The following is a 13,924-nucleotide window of genomic DNA, read 5'->3' on the forward strand; positions in this document are numbered from 1 at the left end:
ACATTCCATCAACACCCTCGGAAAAATATCCCCCTGCTGACTCCATGATTAGTGGTCCTACTACGGACCAGCTTGAGGATGCTCACTAATAAATACGACGCCACTTCAACTGAGGAACTGGCACCGCAACCTTAGGCAAGACACTCAGCAGTGCAGCCTTCAAGAATCGCAGCAGCTTCAACAATGGCATCACCCGAAGAGGCCTATTTGCGAAGACGTAATCGCACAAGGCGTCCTCCTGATCCCTATCAAGCCTCGAATTATGAGCGCGGAAAGAAAGGCGTGTAGTTTTAAGGAGAAAGGAATGTTCAGTATCGGCCGGTGGGTCTGATAAGAGTATACCATCGATGACGTATGCCTGACCGGCATGCAGCGTTATCTATATAAGTACGCTGCTGCCTAGAATAAAGGGCTTTATTGCGTTGCTGCCACAGAAGCGTCTGTGTGCTGCTTAGAACAAAACACTCTGGAATGCCTTTGAGGACGTGGCCGACCTTGTCTGTATCACTCATGGCACCTTCGACTTTTTGGTAAAGAGCCAAGATGTCCTGGATGTAGACCACGTAGCTTTCTATCGAAGATTGGGATCGAGGTGCAAGCTGTTGTTTGGTGGCGACATGCCGGTCGTCAGGCCTACCGAACAGTGTCCTCAGCTTCTTTTTCTAGGTGTCCCAGCTTGTTAGGTCGCCTTCGGTGGTTTCATACACACTTGTGCCGTGCCGTTGATATAATGTGGCATTTGCAATCATTAACGCAGGGTCCCACCACTTATAGGTGCTGACGCGTTCGTAGGAGCTAAGTCTGTGTTCAACATCTCTCCCATCAGTGACGGGATTTCGAGTAAGATCCAGGACCGCGAAACGTGCTCTAGGGGGTTCATGACTCGCCGGGTCATGCCACGGTAGTGGGCCCGGCCTGATGATCATTTCAAAGCTCCGTGGTGTGCTGAGCGTAAATTCCGCGCCTCCACCAAAGATGTTACGGGGCCCAAGGCGAGGCCGACGCAATAACGACCCGGGCACAGCGCACAAACCGAGAGTACAGGGCCCGTACAGAGCCCAGGGCACCTTAGCCCAGAAGGAAGGCCTCAGCCGTTGCGCAGAACACGCGCACTACCTAGACACTTCGTTCACCTCTTCTTCATTAACAATATGCTTTGCAATATGCTAGCAGTAGGATGATGGTTATGGGGGGGGGGGGGCAGAACGAACGAACGAACGAACGAAGAACAAGCTCGAGGCCGTAAGATTGGTTCAAAGTAGCAAAACTGTGGTCCGAAATGGGTGCAGCCTTTTCTAGTTTGCTGCTGATTAGCGTTTTGTATTAGAGGAGATTAAGTAAGCTGGTGGCAGAAGAAAAATTGCGAAGATGAGCAATCATGCGAATAGCTTTTTTGATTTTGACGTTAATATGAATAGACCGAGTAAAATCAGAAGAGATTTAGATACCAAGATAACGGTAGAAAGTGACGGATTCGAGAGCACTGTTATTGAGGTAACAGAGGCTAGAACTAGAAGAAATTCTTGACACACGTAAGGCTTTACATTGAAAGGTATTAAGAATAAGGTATCAAGATTAAGTGGGCATGTCAGCTGGCGCGCCGTGAACGCCATGTCAAATCCCTTCCTTCTCTACACGCAGATCCTACTATTCGGCTGGACACACGCGGCCAATGCACATCAAGATGCAGCTTGCCCCGTCAGCACCGCGTGTCCCTTCTACAGAGACTGCGCGCATGAATCATCACGCCATCTATTCTACTTGACCCCACCTGGAGCGACATCATCCGAGTGTAAAAGGAGCCTACCTGTCCCGAGCATCTTCAGTGGGCATGTCAGCTGACGCGCCGTGAACGCCATGTCAAATACCTTCCTTCTGTTCATTCAGGTCAGTAACAAACATTCCACTATCAAAAGTAGCAACCACTGTTTTATCCAGCTGACGTGCCCACGTTGCCTGTCCACTTTTTGTTCATGCGTTTTTGACATTGCCAAGTAATTGCTGTTACTATGCGGGGATAGTGATATGAATCCAGAGCCCACCCACGAAGAAATGCTAAACGAAATTCTAAGCGGCCAAAAGGTCATACAGAAAAGACTAGATGCAATCGAAACAAAACTTCAAGAAAAGAAGAAACTGCATTGATATATATGGAGAGTGGATCTACGGTTACTAAATTGGAAAGAACTGTCCTGCAACTCGAATAAAAGCTTGTCGACCTTAAGGACCGAAGTCAGTGGAACGATCTTATCGTCTTCGGTGTGAGGGAAAACGAGGAAGAAACACTGGAATCACTTGCCAGAGATGTCATTGAGAGCGTGTTCCAAAAAACGTTGGGCGTCACAGAGACTTCTGCCGAAAGAATACATAGGATGGTTCGCAAGCAGAGAGACAAACCTCGTCCTGTTATACTGAAGCTAATTGATCATCACGAAATAAGTAATGTGCATAAAACTGCCACAAGTTGAAGGGGGGAAACATTTCAGTATCCAAAGATTTTTCCGTACCCACAAGGCAGATAAGAAAAAACCTTTGGGAAAGCACGAGTGATGTTAGAAGAACAGGCAGCAAAGTAAGGCTTGTCTATGATAAGATTAAAATTAGCAGCGACCTATTCGAATGGGACAGTACGAAAAAAAGAGCGCCCGTCACGCGCGTGAGGCATGATTCTGAACGTACTGAATGAACCGACAGAGCAGGAAAGCAACTTCGATGCCTGAACATAAACGTTCGCAACATCGTAAACAAAGCTTCTGAGATGGAAAGTATTGTGATAGCGCACAACCCTCATTTATTGATAACGGAAACCTGGTTACATTCCGACATCAGCGACTCCGAAATAACGCCCCTTGGATATAAAATTTTGCGCAAAGATAGAAATTCGCGTGGTGGTGGAGAGCCAATAATGTTTAAAAACTTTCTACGTGCATCGCGCTTACCTGATATTGCGGGAGTTGAATGTGTAATAGCCAAGCTGTTTCTTGAAGATTTAGCATAGTGATTGGGTGATTTTACCGTCCCCCGAACTGTGACAGTGCATTTTGTGACAAAGTCCACGAGTTCTTGTGCGCATGCAGGAACCACTCCTGCAGTTTGCTTTTGGCTGGCGATTTTAATATTCGAACTATAGATTGGAGCTGTGAATTTCCAATCGCTCTTTCTAGTTCCTCTGAACCCTTCGTTGATCTCAGTCTACTGCAAGGCATGAGCCAGCTAGTAAATGAACTCACCCGCTTTCAAAAAGGTTACGGGTCCGCCTTGGACCTCTTTCTCGTTAATAATGCAGTCATTCGTCGAAACCCGCGCACTGAAGTAGTTGAAGGAATCTCAGACCATACAATTGTGTGTCTATCACTGTACATCAAATCCATTCACAAACCCCCTGAAAAACAGCGACTAGTTCCAGTGTTCACGCGTGCTAGCGATGTTGACATCTTAAACACTTGAGAGCTCATATTCTTTCTTTTCCTGTGTCTGCGCTTCAAACAAACACACTATTGACAATGCATGGCGTTTCTTTAAGGATCTGGTTCATACCTGGGTTAAGAACTACGTTCCTTGTAAACTCAAAAGACAGCGAATGAACACTGCGTGAATGACAAAAGAAATCATACGTTTGAAGAGGAAAATAAAGAAAACTAGAAAACAGCACAAGCAGAACCCTCACCGTCTACCGCAGTGAAACTTTGTATTATGAGGGAGTTACTGAACGGTAAAATTCAGACAGCGAAAAGCTATTACCAAACCGTCTCACTAAAAAACTTTCTTCTATCGTCCCCAGCTAAATTCTTACGTCACATTGCGCCAGTAAAGAAATCTGCCTTAGCATTTGCATAAATTAGGTCGCTGTAACAAACAAAGTGGAAATTGCTGAAGCACTAAACAGCTATTTCTGTTCTGTATTCACCAAAGATAATAGTGCAGCGCCCAGCGTTGCTTGTTTCGATGAAATCCCGGCTATCTCAGACTTGAGTGTCAGCGAGGAAGGCGTTCTGTCTTTACTACTTAACTTAGACATTAAGAAATCGCCAGGAATCGACATTATACCAAGTGCCTTTCTTGTATGCTACGCCGAATGGTGTGCAAAATACCTTGTCCAAATTTTTTAAAAGTCCCTACAGTATGCACAACTGGCACAGGACTGGAAATACCGTAAAATCATTCCCGTACTGAAAACAGGTAGTAGCTGACTTCCTGAGTCATACAGGCCCATTTCACTACTTTGTACATCTGCTAAATTGCTTGAGGACATCATATTCAAACACATTTCAGTTTTTGTCGAAGAAAATCAGATTATTACCTACGCGCAAAACGGTTTCCGCAAAGGACTATCAACTGTAACACAACTGCTAGACACAGTCCATGACCTTGCATCTGCCCTAGATAAGCAAGGTCAAATGGACATGATTTTCCTTCAATTTGAAAAAGCCTTTGATCCCGTATCCCACAAAAGGCTGCTTCTTAAGTTAAAGCCAATCTTTAAGACTGACAAGATACTCGCGTGGCTTCAAGCATATCTTTCTTAGAGATACCAGGCCATCAGCATCGACGATGTGCTATCCAATTTTTCATCACTTGAGTCTGGCGTCCCGCAGTGCTCAGTTTTAGGGCCGCTCCTGTTTTTGGTCTTCATTAATGATATCACTGCTGACATACCAGTAGAAATTAAGCTTTTTGCAGATGACTGCATAATCTACCATGCAATATCTACTGCTCACGACCAAGCAACCTTAAACTCATCACTCGCTAAGTTACGGATTACAGACCTAGTGTTCTGCATGGCAAATGACTATCAACACCAAAAAAACTTTTGCATTGGCTGTAACTCAAAAGAAAAAGCCGCTAACATTTAAATATCAAAATCGGAATCCATTATCTGGCAGCAGTGTCATGTTTTAAGTACCTGGAAATCATAATCACTCCTGACCTTTGTTGGCACCAGCACATAGACTATAATAAAAATAAAGCAATGCAGCGACTTGGATATCTGAGATGGACACTCGGAAAGTCCCCCCCTGAAATAAAACTACTAGCATACAAGAGGTACGTTAGGCCGATTTTGGAACACGCAACCACCGTATGGGACCCCTTCACAAAAACAAACATAGCGAAACTAGAAAACGCTCCGCGCAAATGCGCGAGGTTTATTTACTACTCCTGTAGGCGGTGCATGTCCCCACCTGTCTATTACAGACTGCTAACTTAGATACACTGGAATCGCGTCGGTACCGTGAAAGATTGAAGTTTTATTTCTTACTGTACAACGACGAAACACGAATAGACAAAAGCACATATATTCAACCCGCGAATGCGCGTACGACCCATTCATTCCACAGGAAAAAGGTTATAAGGATTTTTCTTTTTCGCTCTCAGCGCAACACGAACGGTACACAAGACGAAGGACTAGCACAAACAGGCGCTGACTATCAACTGGTTTTTTATTGAAGAACGAAAAGCGTATAAATACAAAGAGTGAACTACTTATCAATCAACAAAAGTTATCTGGAAGGCACGTGGGAGGTTAGATAGCTCAATTCCCTCTCGGATAACGTTATGGAAGGGCTGCTGATACATTTTGCGCCGTTGTGATAAATATAAAAAGCTTCCATAACTTCGCGTGTTAATTTATTGTTATGTCGGAAGAGAATGGGCGTGTTCTTGAAATCGGGAACAAATTGGCATTTTTTGCACTGGAATGACGCCTGGGCAAGGGGGTCCCCTTTAGCTCTCCTTTCTGCATGATCCTTTTCATGGCTGCATTGGCATTGCCTGCTGTGGGAGCCTGTGTGAGACAGGGTGTCATCATTTTTTCTGGTGTTTTCATTCATGCTCCATCAAACGTTTGTTCACGCACCTGCCAGTCTTGGAAATGTACATGGCACCGCAAGAGAAGGGGACCTGGTATACCACCCCGACCTCGCAAGGTATAGATGGCGACACATGACGCACTTTACAAGCATCCCTCTTGCTCTTGCCGTAGTGCCTCTGATTCTCCTGTTTGCACATTGCGCTAAGTTTTCTAGGTGCAGAAAAGACGAAATCAACGTCGTATCTACCCGCAACTTTTTTTCAGCCCATGTGACAAGCAGTGTGCATACGGGACCACAGCCGGATTTTTCTTTTTGGCCTCTTTCGGCTGAGCCCCATTCTTGAGCTGCCTAAGAAGTTTCTTTGTTGCCGTGGAAATGAGTTGATCTGGGTACCCGTTCACACGTAACCTGCCTGTTTGCGCCAAAATGCTCTCTCGCGTCCTTTCATGGCAAGATTTCCTGAGAGCTGATTGCAGGCAATATGCGGCAATGCCCTCCTTTATGAGCTTAAAATGGCCAGACCGGAAGTTTAGCAATGGTTTGGCAGTCCTCGGGCGATACCACCAACACAAGTGTTTTTCCCCCCACACAGTGCCAAATCCAAATACTGCAGTTATTTGTTGCTGGGAACCTCAGTTGTGAACTCCGAGAGGGAATTGAGCTATCTAACCTCCCACGTGCCTTCCAGATAACTTTTGTTGATTGATAAGCAGTTCACTGTTTGTATTTATACGCTTTTCGTTCTTCAATAAAAAACCAGTTGATAGTCAGCGCCTGTTTGTGCTAGTCCTTCGTCTTGTGTCCCGTTCGTGTTGCGCTGAGAGCGAAATTGAACACTTGACAACTCGCCCAAATTTCCGCTTTGCTTATAAGGATTTCACATGTAAAACCAACGTGCTCAAGAACTCTTTTTTTCCCAGGACAACACGTGACTGGAATGCACTGGATGCCCAAACTGTTGAATGCTCCACTCTTGATGCCTTCATAGACGGACTCCTGAGTAAAAAGAAAACTTATTGTAATCTGCTCTGAGCCTGTTCTTATGCCCTGTATTCACCTTTTACTCCCTTGACAAATTTTTTTCCCGGTCACAATAGAACTTTGTTTAAAGAACCATGCGGATTGTGGCGCTGGAGACCACCTCTTATCTTGAAGTGCGCTTTCTTGTCAGATGTATATATTCTGTATGATCATTGCCACTTACTCCTGCCTAAGACCTTGCATGAGGTCGGCAGTACATGTAAAATAAATAAATATGGACTTCGTAAGAACTAGTCGGCGTATGCATATGTGGTGTCGTCGGCGTTGACAGGAGCGAAAAATGCCGGATTGGTTGCCTGGTATGGCAGAGCGGCGCAAATTTGTGTATGGATGGCAGATAGGAGCGTCCCCATTAGTTGTCAGGTCAAAAAGAAAGTGATTGGGCAGAGTGATAGCGGCCTTGAGCATAAACAAACAGTAAAAAGCTTCGCTCTAATATATCAGTAAAACCTCTGAAATATCATTAGGAACTGATTCTTCCTGTACTAGCGAATTACTAAATTAGGGCTTCGTACGAGTGTATTTCCAGTGTCTATGAAGTAGGCTATGCTGTGAAATCCACAGAAAGGAGGGTGTAAGAATTTTATGTCAAATTACATTCAAATGTCTACTCTCCATGGTATTGCTAATTGGCTAGACAAACCTTTTTTTAATACCGTGCTGTCTTTCTTTGAGATATCAGAAGTTGTAAACGACGCCCAATTTTGATTTACCGACTTGCTGGCTCTTAAGGAATTTTTACCACAAAATATAGAGAACAGTAGCGATATTTCATGTATGAAGATAACCAACTTTCACTGAAATAGAAACAGGGGAACTCCATTATTTTTTTTGACAGCGTTTAGCAATTGGAAATCTCTAGTATAAATTTCTTTCAGCTGAAACAAAATTATTTATGTAATTCAAGAAGGCCTTTGATTGCTGAGATCATGTATTACTACGCAAGTAAAGTAAATTAAGTTCCTTTTTCGGACAGACACGCACACGTAGGATTTCTATTCTGTTCTATAGGATTTTATTTCATGCCTATTGTTTCTAGCAGGATGTTAGTCGTGTGGGGATCTCCAGGCAGAACGTCCGAGTTTGCTGATCTGCTATTCACTTAGGACGAAGAATCCGACGGCATTTCCAAACGTCCAGGGCCTCGACCCCAGAAAATACGGCCCTCTTCTGCTTGAGCTGTTTGCATGAAGACCGCTGAAAATAAATTCAAAAAGGCACCTTGATTCCTGGTTGGTCCTTTGTGCTAAGCTGAATTCATCAAAAGCTGCACCATATTACATATCGGTTAGGAACTTACTGAGCTAGAGATTACACCATTCCAGGGACTTAACCCTAGTATGAACTCAATCATTGCAAATAACTGCTGTAGCACAGAGCGAAGATGTCTTCCTTGCAGTGATCAACCTGGTTTTCTCACGATTTCTTTATTTCAAAACATCGTGCATTCGGAACTATTACCATCCAATTACAATTCATTTTGTTACCATTAAAAAAAACCGTTTTGCGACAGGTCATTTGGATCGAAGCAAGCAAAATTCAGGGGAAGCTCTATTTCTTAGAGAAGACAAAATTGTTCGGCTGAATGTGAATTCGACGCATACTGTCTGTGTTTTCCGCAAAACATGTGCTGACATTCAACGAGGCTTTGCCCAAACAAAAACGTCAATTCGAATATACATAGGACATTCTTCAGTGGGGTATGCCAAAACGCGTTGTATTTCAAATCCGAAATGCGTATGTGCTTTGGGCTACAGGTTTCGTAGCCCCGTCAGCTTTGAAATTTGCAAAGACCTTTTTTCATAAGCAAATAGGTTTATCACAACAGCTTCTTCTGTGAAAGTTATTGATATTAAGCAGTCTTCTTGACTTCGAAGTTCCGTAGGTTATTAAGAATCTAGCAGCAGCATCGGACTCGGCAGCACATCCGGCAGCGGCCACCAACAGCAGCGACATCCACGAGCACCAGACTTTGGCGCCCGCATCGTGCTGCTGGCTCGCGCTTGTCTCTTCAGGCTGGCTCAAGGCAGCATATCTTTCCTTGGCCCTACTGGCAATAAATCAGCCATTGTTTTCATTGTAGCAGCATCAGACAGTTGACGTGACAAGAATATCGAGTTTTTAAGATTTAGACGATTCAACCGCTTTTTGTTCCTTATCCTGGGACGGCTGGATGAATATCCAGGCGGTTTCTCTCCTTGCAGTAGCCATTTATTGCCCTATGGGCTATGATGGTTGAATTTGTTTTTATCCTGCACTGGAAGCGAGACTTTTCTTATGGCACCTGTACTGGACCGAGTTCCATGGCGCGTAACTGTTCGTTTTTCTTTCGAAAAATATAAAACCAAAACATATCCTAAATACATACCTATGAGCAAAGCCGCCTGAATTATGTATCTGCAAAGGTGTGCCATGATAGTCGAGCCCTGCAACAAAAGAGCGAAGGTTCGCTTGCCGAAGTTGCCCCTTACATAAAATGTGCTGGAGATAAAGATGTTCCCGATATTCGTTTCCTCATTTGAATGTCTTTAAGAGCAGAGAAATGTTGCCCGAACGCTTGAATCACGAGCAAGTTTATGTTCACACAGAGATTTGTTTACTCATACCGGCCCTACTTCATTTCGCCACGGCGCAAAATAATAATCGCAGTTGTCTACTACCTGTTCGTTGAAAAGAAACGGACAACAGTATCTTCTTTTCAACAAAAAACAGACAAAGGAAAACGTTACATCTGCCTCGTCGATAGTTTGGGTGTGTGAAAATTGCTTACACAAAATTACCTCTACGCTATACTGTTCCTGTCTTCGCGATCAGAAGGTGCGAAGCCGAAAGTTATTCGTATTTCGACAGTCTAACATGAAATTCAGAAAGAGAATCCTCAGTCGCTTTGGGACGTTAAACACCCATAAACCATAAACCAAACCAAAATTTAGAATCTGTTGGCTGAGTTTCTTCATGAACGTGGGTGGATAGCACAATACTGTTTGTTTTCGGGATACATTCATGTAATGCTCGCACACATCACAAGATATGATTCTTTTTCGTGCATGAATCCATTAAATATTAGTCGCGCGTTTTATAGAAACGCTCGGTACGTTCCTACGACATATCTTTGTAGCCACAACCAGCCGGCAATGACCGAGCCGGCAATAGCCTATGAGCAATAAATTTTCTGCTTTTTTAGCGCGCAAGAAAGTAAATAAGCCAGGTTGTGAGACGCAGGGATACTCCTCTCTGTGGTACTTCTTAGCTGGTGAATGTTGCGTACATGGGTACTGAGGGAACTAAATTTAAAAGAAAATAAATTTATGCAGACTAACACGACTCACCCAGCAGCAGTTAGGCGGTGGTGAATGGTTCCACACCAAAGGCGTGCACTTGCCTGCTCCCTCGGTAGCTCGGGTCTTTTATACAAAAAACGTGGGCTGGAACTTTGTATTAAATAAAGAAAGAGCCTTAAAAAAAGACAGTGGTTTCACAGTATAAGTAATGAAGCCGTTTGAAGGACACATTGGAACAGCTGGACCGAGGGAAAGGGGAGGTATTATGAAGGATGCTTTGATCAACTGCCGCTTTAGACAGTCGATATTTTCATGTCATTCTTTGTAAATTAACTGGGATTCACTGACGGGCCATCACTCCACTTGCGAGTGTTTCAAATGGGGTTGGTGGAGTATGTCAGTTTATACAAGATAAGGAATGGACCACCTCTTTGTTTCGGCCGTTGTTTATGGTTATGGGATTCTACAACCTTTGGTGCTTCTACAACCTTTCGTTCAGGCCCGTCTGGCCTATACTGCACTTGCAACAAAAGGGCGGGATTAGAGAAACCATTCGATTTCGCAGTTCACAAACCGCGTAGCCCGCTTGATCCCGCAGGCTGTAAGTTTCCCAGCGTTGTTGACCATGCGGAACATCCTTGAATTTTCTCGGCGCCAAAAAAAAAGAACCCTACGAGCGCCGCACTTTCCGCCACCTTCTTTGGGCTATGGAACAAGTTGTGCATGTCGGGCAGTTACAAAGGACGTCCCTGCGAATCAGACTTTCGCAGCCTGCTGCTTTGCGTCCGTACGGGCAGGGACACTTTATTCTTCATTCTTTTTTGAGTCCGGCAATAACTTTTGTTTTGTCTCCATGCCGGTTATTTTTAAGAAGTCTTCCAGCAACGGAAATTAGAGTGCTATAGTGGAAGCGAGCGCTGCGCAGGCGCAGAACCTTTTCTTGAATACTCATGTTGACCTTTTGCTGACAAGATTTCTGAAGGACGGCACTTAGGCAGTTCAAAGCTATCTGTCTGTTCGCTGTTTTCGAATTCGCCGAATTATAGCTTAGAATTAGCTGTTTAGAGACGTAAATATGCCCAACGGGCTGTACGATCACTAAACTTGATGCTGAGATCAAGGTAGTGCAAGCAACCCTCAACCCGATGCTGACAAGTAAATTACAAGCCCTGTGCACACTCTCGAAAACGCCAAATACTATTTTCACAATGCCTTTTCTTCCTCAAGCGCGACTCGTCAAGGCATGAAGAAATTTCCTAGTTAGTACAGGCTAAAGGCAACCTAAAACAAGTCCAATCCATGAATAAATACGTATACCTCGCTTTTGCAAGTAGGACTCTACGTTAAAATCTACAATAACGAACGAAAGCTTAAAGTTACGCACTTTCAAGAAGCTGCCATCTCATAACCCAGAAGAAAACTTGAACGCGACCGAATCCTGGTACTCAGTGCGCTATCTGACAACAATACAGAGTTATGCCTGAAGTATTAAGTTGAAAACTTACTGCCCATTAAACGATAAAGCATAAAACATATCGGCAGTGACTTCGTGATCCGAAAGCAACTCACTAACTTGATTAGAGTTCTTTGCAAGAAAAGAATCATCCAATGCGTTCGGATTAAGGCGCTTTTTAAAAACTTCGAGAACACGCACCCTTCCAGTATTCTTGGCCTCAGTGACTAGAGCTTTCACAGGTGTCCCTTCGATATGGGTCTTGGCAGGAAAAGAACTACGCTTCTCTTTTTTAGCACACGAACATACCGGCTGAGGCTTTCGATGTTCGTTTCAAGCCACAGTGCCATCAAACACAGTTCCACGTGAGAAAGTTTTTCTCTACGGCTGCGCCCGCTTTTTCGCTGATTATTCACCTAGGCATATCCACAGAACCTCCTTTTTATCCGAAACAAATTGCTTTAGAGCCTGGTCCTTTCGGTGCTCTATCCTATCTTTTACCGACAATCATAGAGCCGATCTTCGTTGTCTTGAACAGAGACAAGTGAGCGTTTCGGAGACACACGTGCTCTTGTCCTCGCTGCCAGCATGACTCTGCGGCCCTAGAAGAGCCGTCCTGGCGGCTCTGGGATAGCCGCCTAGCTGGCTCCCCTATCTGGGTGCACGCGTGTGCCTTCCAGACTTTTCGTGTTTTGGAAGGTGGGATTGGGCAGGTGCCTGGTGGCCTGGTGTATTGTGGCGCAAGCATGCTTATATTTTTTTTTCGGCACTATATGTATGCAATAAAGAAAGAAAGTTGGTGTGATAGCACAGTGATCTCGTGCAGTGGCCGCGAAGCAGATCTGTTCGCAACGCAGCGGGTTCAAGGACCTAGTCGCGGCAATATTTATTTTATTTTTGTAGGTTTCTCAGAAGCATAACACAAATTTCCTCTTTTTCGGGATTGCTAATGAAATGCTCTCGCGCTAAAAATTTCCAAGCTGAGACTGCGTCAATGAGGAAGCGGAAAAAAAAGCTAGAGAATTTAGGCAAGGCATATTTTATCATTATAGTAGAGCACGAATAGAAAAGCAGCCTGCATTCACCTTAACGATTTTTTAAACAGAATTAGTCTTGCTTCCTAACCTTTTTATACTTTAGGAGGGTTTTTTCTTTCGATTCCTCAGGGAAAATTATTTAAACTGCAAGCTACATGTGAGTAAAGTGCGACGTTGTGGCGCTCCTCACTGTTTAAGGAAAAATATTTACTTCATTTTCGGCTCGGTAGATCTGCATTTGAATTCATGCTATCTATAGCGACCGATGCTCAAGGGAAAAGCAGTGATTACCAATACGCGTGAAGGAGACGTGAAAAATATCAGGAGAAAATCAAGGAGGACAGGTACCGGGAAGAGGTTTCCAATTTCGAAGACGCCCTCCTCTGTAGGAAAAAACGACGGAGCGATAAGGGAATTAACATCAAGTTGCTGTGGAATCTGAGCTGAGCCCTTTTTGGCAGTAGCAAAAAAGGCTACTTGGGGGGGAGGGGGGGTGCACAGCGTTCTGATGATGGAGCAAACTGTATTACAGCCGCACTTTAGGCTGGATGGTGAATGATTTTTATGAAACCCGGTGAGCGAAAGCATGAAACAAAGAAACAGAAAGGGATAACCTAGAACACTGGTAACAACTCAGTACACTTCCAGAAATAAAGAATATCTCAACGCTTGGTCACTAGTGAAGAAATACAATAAAAACAGCAGTTGTAATCTTCCAAAAAATAGAAATTTAACAAACTCGCGGGCTCAGTAACTTATACATATGCTGTGCAGAGATAAAGAGATAACGCTAATAACGATTGTTGCCAATTTCTTTATCTAATGGCAGTCACGTGTGTGCAGCTTTACTTCTGCATAGAATCGACGTGTTTTAAAAACTCAGTGTACAGTTCCGCCAAGCTATAATGTTCTCTAGAAGTGTGTGATGAGAGGCTAGTTGGTAAGATATTCTGAAGATATAAAACTACGCAGGAGACAGGACAAAGAAAAGATGCAGACAGGACGAGCGTAGACTAACAACTGATTTATTGGACGAAAAACACAAGCTTCCTTCAAGAGCAACGCATGCGCAACCAAACTTAACGCCCAAAGCAAAAGTACACAATCTGATCAACCCAAAAAGTGAGGTTCCTTCTGATACAGGTGAATTGATGCTTCACTAACACATTTTTCCGCACCGTATCTAGCAATTTTCCAGGCTTCAAAAATCTCGCGTGCCTTGCGGTCCTTCGCGCAGCCTTTAATCTTTGTTTGCTTGAAAAGCGGCGTACAAAACACTTTTTTTCATCTTGTCATTGATCT

At 44.0% G+C, this 13,924-nt stretch overlaps 1 long non-coding RNA gene across 1 annotated transcript; it reads right to left on the reverse strand.

Annotated features, from left to right (window-relative positions):
• Positions 1–7,864: 7,864 nt before the first annotated feature.
• LOC144119086 (uncharacterized) lies at positions 7,865–10,234 on the reverse strand. Its single transcript, XR_013312258.1, has 3 exons — positions 10,181–10,234; positions 9,220–9,277; positions 7,865–8,048 (listed from the first exon to the last, which is right to left on the reverse strand). It is a non-coding gene; the product is annotated as an uncharacterized LOC144119086 (long non-coding RNA).
• Positions 10,235–13,924: the final 3,690 nt, after the last annotated feature.

The sequence above is a fragment of the Amblyomma americanum genome, chromosome 2, assembly GCF_052857255.1.
Source record: "Amblyomma americanum isolate KBUSLIRL-KWMA chromosome 2, ASM5285725v1, whole genome shotgun sequence".
NCBI lineage: Eukaryota > Metazoa > Arthropoda > Arachnida > Ixodida > Ixodidae > Amblyomma > Amblyomma americanum.